Source organism: Primulina tabacum, chromosome 7 (genome assembly GCF_025594145.1).
Source record: "Primulina tabacum isolate GXHZ01 chromosome 7, ASM2559414v2, whole genome shotgun sequence".
Classification (NCBI taxonomy): Eukaryota; Viridiplantae; Streptophyta; class Magnoliopsida; order Lamiales; family Gesneriaceae; genus Primulina; species Primulina tabacum.
This window is the reverse complement of record NC_134556.1, coordinates 30,323,758-30,337,902: the sequence shown is the minus strand read 5'-3', so window position 1 is coordinate 30,337,902 and position 14,145 is coordinate 30,323,758. Positions and strand designations below refer to the sequence as shown.

The window sequence follows — 14,145 nt, the reverse complement described above, 5'->3', positions numbered from 1 at the left end:
TTTAAATATAATTAAAATAAAGATTGTTTATACATAGAGTTTCATTGTGAACACTCGGCCAACACTTGGCTCGACGGGCACCTACTCTAACAATCTCCCACTTGCACTAGAGCCAACTACCCATATGCTTCAAACCCATCAATTCGAGATGCTTCTCGAATAATGGTCCAGGTAAAGGCTTAGTTAGTGGATCAGCAACATTATCTGCGGAGCCGATTTTGTCAATCGACACTTCTCCTATTTCCACAATCTCTCGGAGGATGTGGTACTTTCTCAATACATGTTTGGACTTCTGATGAGACCTTGGCTTCTTTGCTTGAGCAATGGCTCCCGTGTTATCACAAAACACCGGGACAGGAGCAACTCCATTAGGAATGACGCCCAATTCTTGGACGAAATTTCTTATCCAAACAGCCTCCTTTGCTGCAGCTGATGCAGCAATGTATTCTGCCTCAGTGGTGGAATCCGTTGTACTGTCTTGCTTGGAACTCTTCCAAGAGGCAGCAGCACCATTGAGCATGAATATGAATCCAGAGGTTGACTTAGAGTCATCGATATCATTTTGGAAGCTAGAGTCGGTATAGCCTTCCAATTTCAGTTCCCCACCCCCATAGACCAAGAACAATTTATTGGTCCTTCTCAAATACTTGAGTATGTCTTTCAAAGCTTTCCAATGTAGAAAACCAGGGTTCGATTGATATCTACTCACTACACTTAGTGCGAAAGCCACGTTAGGACGTGTAGATATCATCCCATACATGATGCTACCAATTGCAGATGCATACGGAATGCGTTTCATCGCCGCTATCTCTGCATCAGTCTTGGGAGACATAGACTTGGATAGGGATACGCCATGACACATTGGTGGATGTCCTCTCTTGGACTCATCCATTGAGAACCGCTTCACGATGGTATCAATGTATGTGGACTGGGTGAGACCAAGAAATCTTCTTGATCTATCTCTATAGATCTGTATTCCCAATACAAAAGTGCTTTACCCAAGTCCTGCATCGAGAACTTACTCGCTAGCCATATTTTAGTTGATTGCAACATTCCTACATCATTCTCAATGAGTAGTATGTCATCAACATACAGCACCAGGAATGTCACAGCACTTCCATTGACTTTCTTATACACACAGGGTTCCTCAGGATTCTTAGTAAAACCAAACTCTCTGATTGTACTATCGAATCTAAGGTTCCAACTCCTAGATGCCTACTTTAGACCATAAATAGATCTCTGAAGTTTACATACCATATGCTCACTTCCGACAGATGTAAACCCTTCGGGTTGAGACATGTAAATCTCTTCCTTAATATCCCCATTAAGAAAGGCTGTCTTGATATCCATCTGCCATATCTCATAGTCATACCATGCAGATATGGCTAGCAATATCCTTATAGACTTGAGCATTGCAACTGGAGAAAAGGTTTCCTCAAAGTCAACTCCTTGTCTTTGAATATATCCTTTTGCTACCAATCGCGCCTTGAAGGTCAATACCTTCCCATCCGCCCCAAGTTTCTCTTGTAAATCCATTTACACCCTATGAGAACAATTCCCTCAGGTGGATCCTCAAGATTTCACACTTGGTTCGAATACATGAAATTCATCTCAGATTCCATTTCTTCAAGCCACTTGGATGAATCGGCATCAGATAATGCTTCCTTGAAGGTCCTTGGATCACATCCATGGTTAGGCTCATCATGGCCCTCTTCAAGATGACCATACCTCATAGGTGGTCTCGAGACTCTCTCGGATCTTCTAGGAGCTTGTATTTCGTCTCTTGGCTCTTCGGGTGTGGGTTCTACAATTGTGGGTGTCTCTTGAACTTCTTCGAGTTCTATCATCTCCCCTTTTCTATCCAATAGAATTTTCTTTTCCAAAAAGGTTGCATTCCTAGAAACAAACACCTTTGTTTCTTGGGGATGATAGAAATAATATCCAACAGAATTCCTTTGATATCCCACAAAGTAACATAAAATGGATCGACTATCCAATTTATCTCCCACTACCTGCTTCACATAAGCAGGGCACCCCCATATTCTAAGATAAGAATATTTGAGAGGCTAACCCATCCATATCTCATATGGTGTCTTATCAACTGCCTTTGAATGGACATTGTTCAACAACAGTGCTCCTGTCTCAAGCGCATATCCCCAAAAGGATGGCGGCAACTCCGTGAACCCCATCATAGACCAAACCATGTCCATCAAAGTTCGGTTACGACGCTCCGAAACACCATTCAACTGTGGTGTAGCAGGCGGAGTCCACTGCGAGAGAATCTCATTCTCCCTAAGATACACTTGGAACTCGGCACTCAAGTACTCACCACCTCGATCCGATCGAATTGTCTTGATGCTTTGTCCCAACTGTTTCTCTACTTCACTTCTGAATTCTTTGAACCTTTCTAAGGCTTCAAACTTGTATTTCATCAAATACACATACTCATACCTCAAAAATTCATCGGTAAAGGTGATGAAGTAGGCATGTCCATGCTTAGTGATGATGTTAAGCGGACCGCACGCATCGGTATGGATCAAATCTAATAACCCTTTGGCTCGCTCCACATTGCCCTTAAAGAGAATTTTGGTCATCTTTCCTTTTAGACATGATTCACAAGTCGTGAGAGCATTAATATCAGACATATCAAACATGCTCACTCCCACTAGCTTATTCATCCTTCTTAGGGAAATATGTCCTAATCGAGTATGCAACAATTGTGCCGAATTTAGATTATCTTGTTTTCGCTTGTTTGTTGTTGTTATAGCTTGGACATTGTTTAGTGGAATATCTTTCAATTTTAAGGTGTAGAGATCGTTTTCAAGTTCTCCATTACCAATTATACATTCATTCTTGTAAATGTTGCAAACACATTTGCTAAATAAACAAGAAAATCCATCTTTATCAAGCATAGAAATGGAAACAATGTTTTTTCACCAAATCAGGTACAAACAAAACATCTCTTAAAATCATTGTTCAACAATAAGTAAACATCTCCCACGGCCTTGGCAGCAACTCTTGCTCCATTGCCCAACCTCAAGAAGGTCTCACCTTCCCTAAGTCTCCTACTTCTTCCCATCCTCTGTAAATCATTACGGAGATGTGAGCCTTAGCCGGTATCCAGTACCCAAGAAGTAGAGTTAATTGAAATGTTTACTTCAATATAGAACATAATGTTTCCAGAACTCTTCTGGGCAAGATATCTTTTGCAGTTACGCCTCCAATGTCCAGACTTTTCGCAGGTGATGATAAATATCAGCAGTCTTGTCAGCCTTTACTGGTATGGCTGCCGCAACGGGATTCGAAGCTTGCCTCTTCAAGGGCACGTTGGAAAGAACGCTTCTTTCCCTTCCCAAGTGGACCAATCTTCGTACCAGATGAAGAACCCACATAAAGAACCGACTTCTCATCATTCATAGAAGCCTGCATATAACACTTGTTTTTCAAGTCATTGTCACACCATTCCTTGTAAGTCTGCAATTCCTCAGGAGTGCAGTCAGTCGGAGCCTCAACAGGGGGCGACTCAGTAAGTGTATACGCTATCCTTTCCGAATTCAAGACGATTTTCAGATTTCTTAGCCAATTGAGGTAATTAGGTCCGGTTAATACGAGTTTGTCGAGTATTACAGATTGCGGATTGCGAATAGAAGACATTGTCAAAAAGTATTAAAAAGTAAAACAGATAAATGTTAATGACTATTTTAAAATATTTAGTAAGATATAAAGTATGGACTTTTACTTTATAAATTTTTGTTCCCACTGTTTTGACATTTTTCACTACCCTCTAGTGAAAACGGGAAACTCCTTTCCTCAGTAGGTACGTAAGGTCCATTTAGCAAATTATGATCCCGAATAATATCAGTCAATCATAATTCCTAAAAGGTAGTTTCCAATTATATCACTATGCAACCATCTACGTAAACGTTTGTCTCACGTTTGATTAGGACCCAATAATATGATGTCGTTCATCTTTACGTGTCAAGCCTTACCCATCGATGTTGAACCTTAATGGACGGTCGCCATGAGTTCCCTCAATAATATGAGCCAAAATCATGGGAGTTCTACGTAGTTCACATCACCATGTCAATGGATGTCACAGCTTTCCGGTGTCCGGTGCTCTCCCAATAATATGAGCCGAGCCCCGAACACGGGTAGCGTTCATCACGCACCCATTGTCGATGGAAGACATGGAAATTATAAACAACTTTATAATTCCCCTTTTCGGGCTTGATATTAATTTTTAATCTTATTCAAAATGAGGGTTTTTAATTTTGAAAGGTCTAATCATTAATTTTATCTAAATGCTTGCCATGTTTGATCGTATGTTTGCCGGATTCATGCAACTTTGTTATTATCATAATAATAATTCACATACTCATTATTTATAACATATCATGCATAAATTATAAACAGTAAACAAAACAAGGATGATCAATCGTCCCTGTGGGGGCTCGTGCTCCTGATTAACGTTTAATGACCAAACAAGCAGGATTTGTTAATGTAAACAGCGAAAGCGATTAAAAATTTTCCTTTAGGGCCAATAGAAATTTCGGCATGACCTTCTCGTAAGTAGGACATCCCAAAAAAAATCAAAACAACATTTATATACTCGAAATAAAGTCACAACATCAATTCACAACCTATAGCCGCACTAGCCAGGACTAAACACATGCAGAACCGGCAAGGCTCGATCACACAACTATCAATTCAAAACATCGTAAAAATAACAGTACAGCTACACGGAGCATCTCCCCGGTAAATGTATGACTCCATAATATAGTATATATATATATCTGGGAACTCTCAACCATGACTCGACGACTGGGCACCACTACCTGACGCTCCACCAGACACGTCAAATCCTCCTTAGTAACCTGCTATGGCATCAAAAACAACCACAGCATAAAAGAAACGAGGGGTCGGGCCCCAGTACGACGAACCAGTAATATTACGACAAATATAACTAACATAAAATAAAATCAAGTAAAATTCGATGCGATGCGATGCAATGCAATGTCATGCAATGCTTGAAAGGTAACAACTTATAACGGATACCAAGCGGAGTTCAAATGAATCGCATCAGCAACAAGAACAGTGGCCACCCGTGCCAGGAACGTAGCAACGCAACATCAATTCGCCACTCATCCATACACGTAGCATCGAGGGTACGGGAGCTACCCGCTCAGCCCTCATGCAAGTCATCAGGAGTGCTAATCCTACCCACCCGCTCCATCGATGACGCAACAACTCGATATATCAATATCAATAGCAATCAAAGGAGTCAAGGCTCGAAATGCTATGCACCAATAGTATCAACTCAAATGAATGCATGAATGCAATCACGTATTCACAGAAGCACATAAAGCATGCCACAACTCATTACAAAATACTCAACGTCATCTCACGTCATAATAGACGTCGTAATGAAAACAGTTCGTACGTAGCTCAACTGACTTTAATTTACCACAAAATATCTTAAATATTTCCCGAAAACTCCAATCCTGTGGCAAATAATACGTTTCATATCAAGTTCCATTTATTTTTCCAATATTCACTAATTTAGCCTAAAATTCCAAAAATCCTTAATTTAGGCTTTACAATTCTAAAATTAATATAATACAGTTCTATACCATCTAAACATCTAACTGTTGAACACTAAAATTCGAAAATCCAAGTACATAAATCTGAATTTTCGAAATTATGCCCAATTAAATTCTGAAATTTTGTTAATACCTCCAATTGGATCCGATATAGCACCTACAATCAATAACCCAATATATATTAATTGTTGGAACTCAAATAAATTAAACTACCCAAAATTCGAAACCCTAAAATCTGAATTTTCGTTACCTCAAACGCTTCAAATTTCGAGTACAACTATACAATCAGTTGTCCAAGCTCGAAATAACACGAAATCAAGGCAAAAGAGAAAAATTCGAACGAGCCAAGGTTCACTGGTTTGAACGGGATCGCGATAAAACCTTGCAAAATAGGTATCAATGGATAGCTCTTGTCACGGGCTTTCCGAATATATATTTACTGTAATTTTTTGGCGACCGGAGCGGCTAAAATCGAAGGTCAAAGCTTCAAAATTGAAGAAGAAGGAAAAACGAAGCTGGCGGAAGTTACGGGAGAGAGAAATGAAGATGATTAACATTTCATCCTTTTTTATTTATTTATTTATTTAACTTAATACTAAATGAACTGGGCTTTGGAACATGGGTTGGGCTCTCACATTCTCCCCTACTAATACTAGATTTCGTCCTCGAAATCTAGTATACACAATATTTATACAAAAGTGTTTTATAAACATTTACCACTGATAGTACATAGGGAAATCAGAATACATGGAATAATTTATTACATTTTCAAACAAATGAGGCCAATCCTGACGCATCTTAGCCTCTAATTCCCATGTAGCTTCTTCTCTCCCATGTCTACTCCAATGCACCATAACCAGTGGAATCGTCTTATTCCTAAGTTTTTTTTCTTTACGATCAAAAATTTGCACTGGATGCTCAACATAGCTAAGGGAACTATCCAACTCCACCTCATCAGTCCTCAAGAGATGAGAAGGATCTGGCTCGTACTTTCGTAGCATAGATACATGAAACACATCATGTATCGCAGACAAACTCTGTGGCAAGTCCCAACGATAAGCCAAAGTGCCAATCCTCTCAACAATCGCATATGGACCAATATAACGCGGAGCTAGCTTCCCTTTCTGCCCAAATTTCATAGTACCACGAAACGGTGATACTTTCAAGAAAACCTGATCGCCAACCTGAAATTCTAAAGGCCTACGCCTTTTATTAGCATAACTGGCTTGACGATCCTGAGCTGCTTTCATTCTTTTCCTGATCATTTCAACCTTTTCTTTCCTTTCTTGAATAAATTCTGGCATTGACATCTGTCGTTCTCCTACATCTTCCCAGCATATCGGAGATCTACATTTTCTGCCATATAGAGCTTCAAATGGTGCCATCTCGATGGTTGCTTGAAAAATGTTATTGTAAGAGAATTCAACTAGAGACAATGATTCTTGCCAACCACCCCTGAAATCCATCACGACTGCTCGCAACATGTCCTCGAGTGTCTGAATGGTCCTCTCTGACTGACCATCTATCTGTGGGTAATAAGCAGTGCTCATTGCCAACTTTGAACCCAATGCTGATTGCAAACTGCCCCAAAAATTCGAAGCAAACCTGGGATTATGATCTGATACTATGGTTACAGGCACACCATGCAATCTCACTACATGATCAATGTACATTTTTGCCATTTTCTTATAAGTACAAGTACGATCATAAGGAATAAAATGAGCTGATTTAGACAATCTATCAACAATCACCCAAATCGCATCACAGCCACGATTAGAACGAGGTAGATGTGTCACAAAATCCATAGCAATGTGCTCCCAACTCCACTGTTGAACTTCAAGACTATGTAACATACCACCAGCTCTCATTCTCTCAGCTTTAACCTGTTGGAACGTTAAATATTTAGCCACAAAGTCAGAAATCTCTTTTTTCATACCTTCCCACCAGTAATGGGATTTCAAGATATGATACATCTTTCTGATTCCAGGATGAACACTGTGTCGACTACAATGAGCTTCGCGAAGTATAGCTTCCTTTAAGTCTATCAAATTCAGAACCACGAGTCTACCATTATAGTGCAGACATCCATCTGAAGCAATACTGAACTTGTCTGATTGACCTGTCTGAGTCAATTCTTTCAATTTATGAACATGCGGATCAGTTTTTTGTGCTGCTTTGATTTTAGAAACAATATGTGGTTCAACTTGGATAGCTGAAACTATAAAGTAGTCGCCCCTAGATTGGTAAGTCCATCCTGAAGTTCCCAAATGCTCATGAACTTTTAAAACAGTCAAAGATGCCAACATTTTAGGCTGAACCTTTCTGCTCAAAGCATCTGCAACTTGATTCATTCACCCTGGTTGGTACTGAATCTCACAATCAAAGTCCTTAAGCAATTCCAACCATCGACGATGTCTCATATTCAAGTCAGACTGTGTGAAAAGATACTTCAGACTCTTGTGATCAGAATAAATCAAAAACTGTTCTCCGTACAAATAATGACGCCATATCTTCAATGCAAATACAATGGTAGCTAACTCCAAATCATGAACTGGATATCGAGCCTCATGTGACTTCAACTGACGAGATGCATACGCAATCACTCGCCCATTTTGCATCAAAACACAACCCAGTCCATTTAAAGAAGCATCTGTACAGACAACAAATCCACTTGAGCCTGAAGGCAAAGCTAGCACTGGAGATGTGATCAACTTTTCTTTCAAAGTCCGAAAACTAGACTCACATTCTGTAGTCCATACAAAACGTCGATCTTTCTGTGTCAACTGGGTCATAGGCCTTGCGATTCTAGAAAATCCCTCAATGAAACGCCTATAATACCCAGCTAATCCCAAAAAGCTTCGAATCTCAGACACATTGGTTGGTTTAGGCCAATTGATAACAGCTTCAACTTTACTAGGATCAACAGATACTCCTTGTGCTGATATAACATGGCCTAAAAATAAAACTCTGTCCAACCATACCCAGCTAATCCCAAAAAGCTTCGAATCTCAGACACATTGGTTGGTTTAGGCCAATTGATAACAGCTTCAACTTTACTAGGATCAACAGATACTTCTTGTGCTGATATAACATGGCCTAAAAATAAAACTCTGTCCAACCAGAACTCATACTTAGAAAATTTGGCATTCAATTGCGCTTCTCTGAGGGTTTGGAGAACTAATTTCAAATGTTCTTCGTGTTGTTTCTTTGATCTGGAATAAATCAAGATGTCATCAATAAAGACGATAACAAATTTATCTATGAATTCCCTGAACACACGATTCATTAAATCCGTAAACACTGCAGGTGCATTAGTCAAACCGAAAGGCACAACTAAGAATTCATAATGCCCATTTCGTGTCCGAAATGCTGTCTTAGGAACATCTTCCTCTCGGACTCTAAGTTGATGGTATCCGGAACGAAGATCAATCTTGGAATACACAGATGTACTCTGAAACTGATCAAACAGGTCGTCAATACGCGGCAGAGGATAATTATTCTTCACAGTAGCTCGATTTAACTGCCGATAATCGACGCACATTCTCATCGTTCCGTCTTTCTTCTTTACAAACAATACTGGAGCTCCCCAAGGCGACATAATGGGTCTGATATAGCCTTTTTCCAGTAAATCCTGAAGCAGTTCTTTGAGTTCTTTCAACTCTGTCGGGGCTAAACGATATGGTGCTCTAGAAATAGGATTTGTCCCTGGCATCAATTCAATGTTAAGATCTATTTCCCTTTGAAGCTGAAAGTTTGGAATCTCATCAGGAAATATATCTGGAAAATCTTTGACAACGGGAATGTCTGAAACTTTTAATAATTTTTCCCGTGTTGTATCAAGAGCATAGATAAAAAATCCTCCATTGCCGATTGACAACAACCTGAACATTTCCATTGCAGATACTAATGGAATTCGAGACAGTGGCCACCCGTGCCAGGAACGTAGCAACGCAACATCAATTTGCCACTCATCCATACACGTAGCATCGAGGGTACGGGAGCTACCCGCTCAGCCCTCATGCAAGTCATCAGGAGTGCTAATCCTACCCACCCGCTCCATCGATGAAGCAACAACTCGATAGATCAATATCAATAGCAATCAAAGGAGTCAAGGCTCGAAATGCTATGCACCAATAGTATCAACTCAAATGAATGCATGAATGCAATCACGTATTCACAGAAGCACATAAAGCACGCCACAACTCATTACAAAATACTCAACGTCATCTCACGTCATAATACACGTCGTAATGAAAACAGTTCGTACGTACCTCAACTGACTTTAATTTACCACAAAATATCTTAAATATTTCCCGAAAACTCTAATCCTGTGGCAAATAATACGTTTCATATCAAGTTCCATTTATTTTTCCAATATTTACTAATTTAGCCTAAAATTCCAAAAATCCTTAATTTAGGCTTTACAATTCTAAAATTAATATAAGACAATTCTATACCATCGAAACATCTAATTGTTGAACACTAAAATTCGAAAATCCAAGTACATAAATCTGAATTTTCGAAATTATGCCCAATTAAATTCTAAAATTTTGTTAATACTTCCAATTGGCTCCGATATAGCACCTACAATCAATAACCAAATATATATTAATTGTTGGAACTCAAATAAATCAAAATACCCAAAATTCGAAACCCTAAAATCTGAATTTTCGTTACTTCAAACGCTTCAAATTTCGAGTACAACTATACAATCAATTGTCCAAGCTCGAAATAACACGAAATCAAGGCAATAGAGAAAAATTCGAACGAGCCAAAGTTCACGGGTTTGAACGGGATCGCGACAAAACCTTGCAAAATAGGTATAATTGGATAGCTCTCGTCACGGGCTTTCCGAATATATATTTATGTAATTTTTCGGCGATCGGAGCGGCTAAAATCGAAGGTCAAAGCTTCAAAATTGAAGAAGAAGGAAAAACGAAGCTGGCGGAAGTTACGGGAGAGAAATGAAGATGATTAACATTTCATCTTTATTTATTTATTTATTTAACTTTATACTAAATGGGCTGGGCTTTGGAACATGGGTTGGGCTCTCACAGCCCCAAAACTAATGGCCCGTGTGAGCTAAACACGGGCCTAGGTCCAATCCTAGAGAAATGCATGGGATGCAAATGCAACTATTACATTAGCCTCTAATATTTACATGTCTTCGATCTTCATAATCATCAAGGCCACCATCTTCCAATCTTAATCTTCCATTATACTAATATTTACAAATAAATATCCATGGCAAATAGGAATACATCTCATGGGGTGGGAACGGGCCATAAACCAAGCCCACTTTAAATTTGATAATTATTAAAATCATTCAACACAAAATATCCTAGCATACACCTAGCAAATTGGGCTTGGACTTTTGATCATCCTTCATGCATAATATCACATATCATACAACATCAATTAATTATCACAATAATAAATTGATCCAATATTATATATCTTGATCCAAGCACTAACCTCCACGATTATAAACTAAATTAACAAAATATACTAACACCTTTGTCTACTTTCTAATTAATTTATTTATAACCGAATTTCTTGTAAATCACAATTTACTATAAATAATTAAAGTCCAACTTCAATTATTTATTTTATGAGATAATATGTACAAATTTTGTGGATTTAAACTTAAAGGCCCAAAAAATCATTTTTCACCAAAAAACATTTTGGCCCATTTAAATTCACAAATTATGTTAACAATCTAATGACCCAACAACTTCAAGGCCCATGACACTTTGATATTTCAAAACACTTTTGGAAAACCTAGTCGTCATCGCTGTTGCCGGAGCTCCGTCGCTAGATTCCGGCCAACTTACCAAATTTTTTTTTATTTTTGAAGGGGGGGTTTTCGGGCAGCCTAAGCTGCCCGAAATGGGCAGCAAGTTACCGGCCTTCGATTTGTCATTTTGATTGTCTCATGCGGTTAGAAATTGACCTCAATATAATATCATGTATTTGCTACACTAAAATTGTAACCATAGCTCTGATACCACTAAAAAGGGGATCGGTTACGGTGCCCGAATGCGCAACGGAAGTTTCAAAAATTTTCAACAAGTGAAAAACCGAGCACCCACTAGTAGTGTAGCAAATAACATAACACAAAATTATGTCATACATAGTGTGTTAAAGAAATATACCTATCAATCTCAAGAGATTGATGATGGCTCCAACTAAGGTGTGAACACCTTAGCTCTTGAATGGCAAGACAAATCTTCAAGCCTCCTTGTTCTTGAGCTCCTTCCTTAAAAATTAGGTCCACCACTAACAAAGTAGAACCACTCTAATTTTGCACTAGAAAAATTAGAGCATTTTTCATTGAAAAGAATAATCTTTTCTCAACCAAAATGAAGAAAAAAATTTGGAGAATTGAGAGGCCAAATTTCGGCCATCACATGCAAATGGGAGAGAAGGGAAAACATTTTTCTTGGTTGTGAGAATAGGTGTTGTGTTCCAAAAGCATGCCATGCCTTGGACATTGAAAAAGTTGTCTCCCAACCTTTCACCTCCCATGCATGCAATTCTATTTGGGCTTGTAACAATTACAAGGCCCATGAACTTTAATTTAATTGTCTGAAACATATTTGAGATCAATTAAACCTTACTTGATTTTACTCAAGCCCACTAGTTGAATAATTATTTCTAATTGGGCTCTACAAAGCTCAATGTTGTTTAATTAATTCAACACTTGAATTAATTTAATTATTTGGAATCTACTAGGCCCACTAGTGTTTAATTAATTCAACACTTGAATTAATTTAATTTAGTCCATAATAATGTTTATGAAAATCACAATTTTCAAATACATTATTTTCTTGGCCAACTATTAATTTAGGAACACTTACTCAAATTAAAAGTTACATTCTCCTTATAGAAGTCATACTTCTATTTTTATTTGGGCTTATAAACTCCTTTATAAGCCGTTCAACACATTGAACTATTTTAATTCTCAACGGGATCTAAAAATTTAGCACTTGTGTGACCCTCAATGGTTCAATGATATAACTAGCCGTGGGTTCACATCACAATGTGATTCGAGACTAAACATGTCCTTATTCGAGCATACCCCAATTGCTCCATTCTTACTTATCAACTCATTGATAATAAGAACGTCAGAACTCAAGTCTGATAGTACCCAACCAATCATGTTAAACGCCTAGCAGCATCGCTTACATGATTCTCTAGGTATCAAATGATAGTGCCTGCAAGAACCAATCTATTATGGTTAGCATACTGTACGGTCCCTTCAACTCATATATCCCAACCGATTCGACAATCATTGGTATATCGAGAGTTGTCAATGAATCGATATTATGTGTCATGTCGTAGTTGCATCAATGGTGTAATCTATGAAACTCCTTTCATAATTACAACCATACTCTGGTCAGAGATTTCATACTACATATACATGTGATCACATAGGATATCCATGCCCGAAGGTAAGCGGTGAATCCCCGACTACAATGCATCGACTCCTATATGTTTCGACAAAACACCCAACCTTGCCACCTGATGACCCCATGAGAGTCGATAAACAAGTCAAAGTGTAATGCTAGCACATAGAGTCTCAATGTTGTCCCGGGTCATAAGGACTAATGGTGTACAACCATAAACTAAGACGTTTCCACTCGATAAGTGAGAACCACTTGGAAAGTTTTTTATGGGGGGTTGTTCAGTGCACTCTACAAGGAGCACCTATCTGCATGTTCGGACATCACAATGTCCCCTACCAATGAAACATGGTACTCACATCGCAGATACTAGTCTCGAACTCGAGCGGCCTATATCTTTCTTAGCGGCGGCTGAATCGAATAGGAACTGTTTAGAATATACAGTATTACAAATATGAGTTTCATGATACTCATCATATGAGCATCTCATATTCTTTCTACTATTTGTATATTCAAGGACTTTATCTATGCAAATAGCATGTGTAAGCAGATAAAGATGTGCCAAAATAATAATTTTAAATATAATTAAAATAAAGATTGTTTATACATAGAGTTTCATTGTGAACACTCGGCCAACACTTTGCTCGACGGGCACCTACTCTAACAGTTGCATTTGCAGAGGAGCCGATCCTTCTTGAAATAATTGCCCCTAGGCAACCGGATAATGAGATTGATGTTGATAATCCACGAAATTTCGAAGAGTTGAACCGTGCTTTCCCTGTTCCTCCACAACCAAGACGTTCAAAGAGGCAAGAAGGGTATGACCCTGATTTTGTGCCCTCCAAGAAGTTTCACGCTTCTTCCTCCACTTCAAATCTGTTGGATTCTGACTTCTCATCTGGAGATTACTCTGATGATGATGATTTCGAATTAGTCGCAAGACCAAACCTATTGTTGCAGCAAAGAGCACATCAACATTTTCTTGTGATGTTCAATCATCGCCCACTGCTGAGCCAAAGGAAGTTTCAGGTCCTAGTGATCATAGTTACTCCTCTGATGATGAACAATCACTGGCCGACTTTCTTTTACATCTCGAAGAAGAAAAAGTGGCAAAGAAAGTCACATCTGATGTTGAAGAA

General features: G+C 38.7%; 2 long non-coding RNA genes across 2 annotated transcripts; both read right to left on the bottom strand.

Annotated features, from left to right (window-relative positions):
• Positions 1-5,062: 5,062 nt before the first annotated feature.
• LOC142550852 (uncharacterized) lies at positions 5,063-6,124 on the bottom strand. The gene is made up of 3 exons (XR_012821433.1): positions 5,851-6,124; positions 5,734-5,757; positions 5,063-5,501 (listed from the first exon to the last, which is right to left on the bottom strand). It is a non-coding gene; the product is annotated as an uncharacterized LOC142550852 (long non-coding RNA).
• Positions 6,125-9,529: 3,405 nt separating this feature from the next.
• Positions 9,530-10,438, bottom strand: LOC142550851 (uncharacterized). Its single transcript, XR_012821432.1, has 3 exons — positions 10,278-10,438; positions 10,161-10,184; positions 9,530-9,928 (listed from the first exon to the last, which is right to left on the bottom strand). It is a non-coding gene; the product is annotated as an uncharacterized LOC142550851 (long non-coding RNA).
• Positions 10,439-14,145: the final 3,707 nt, after the last annotated feature.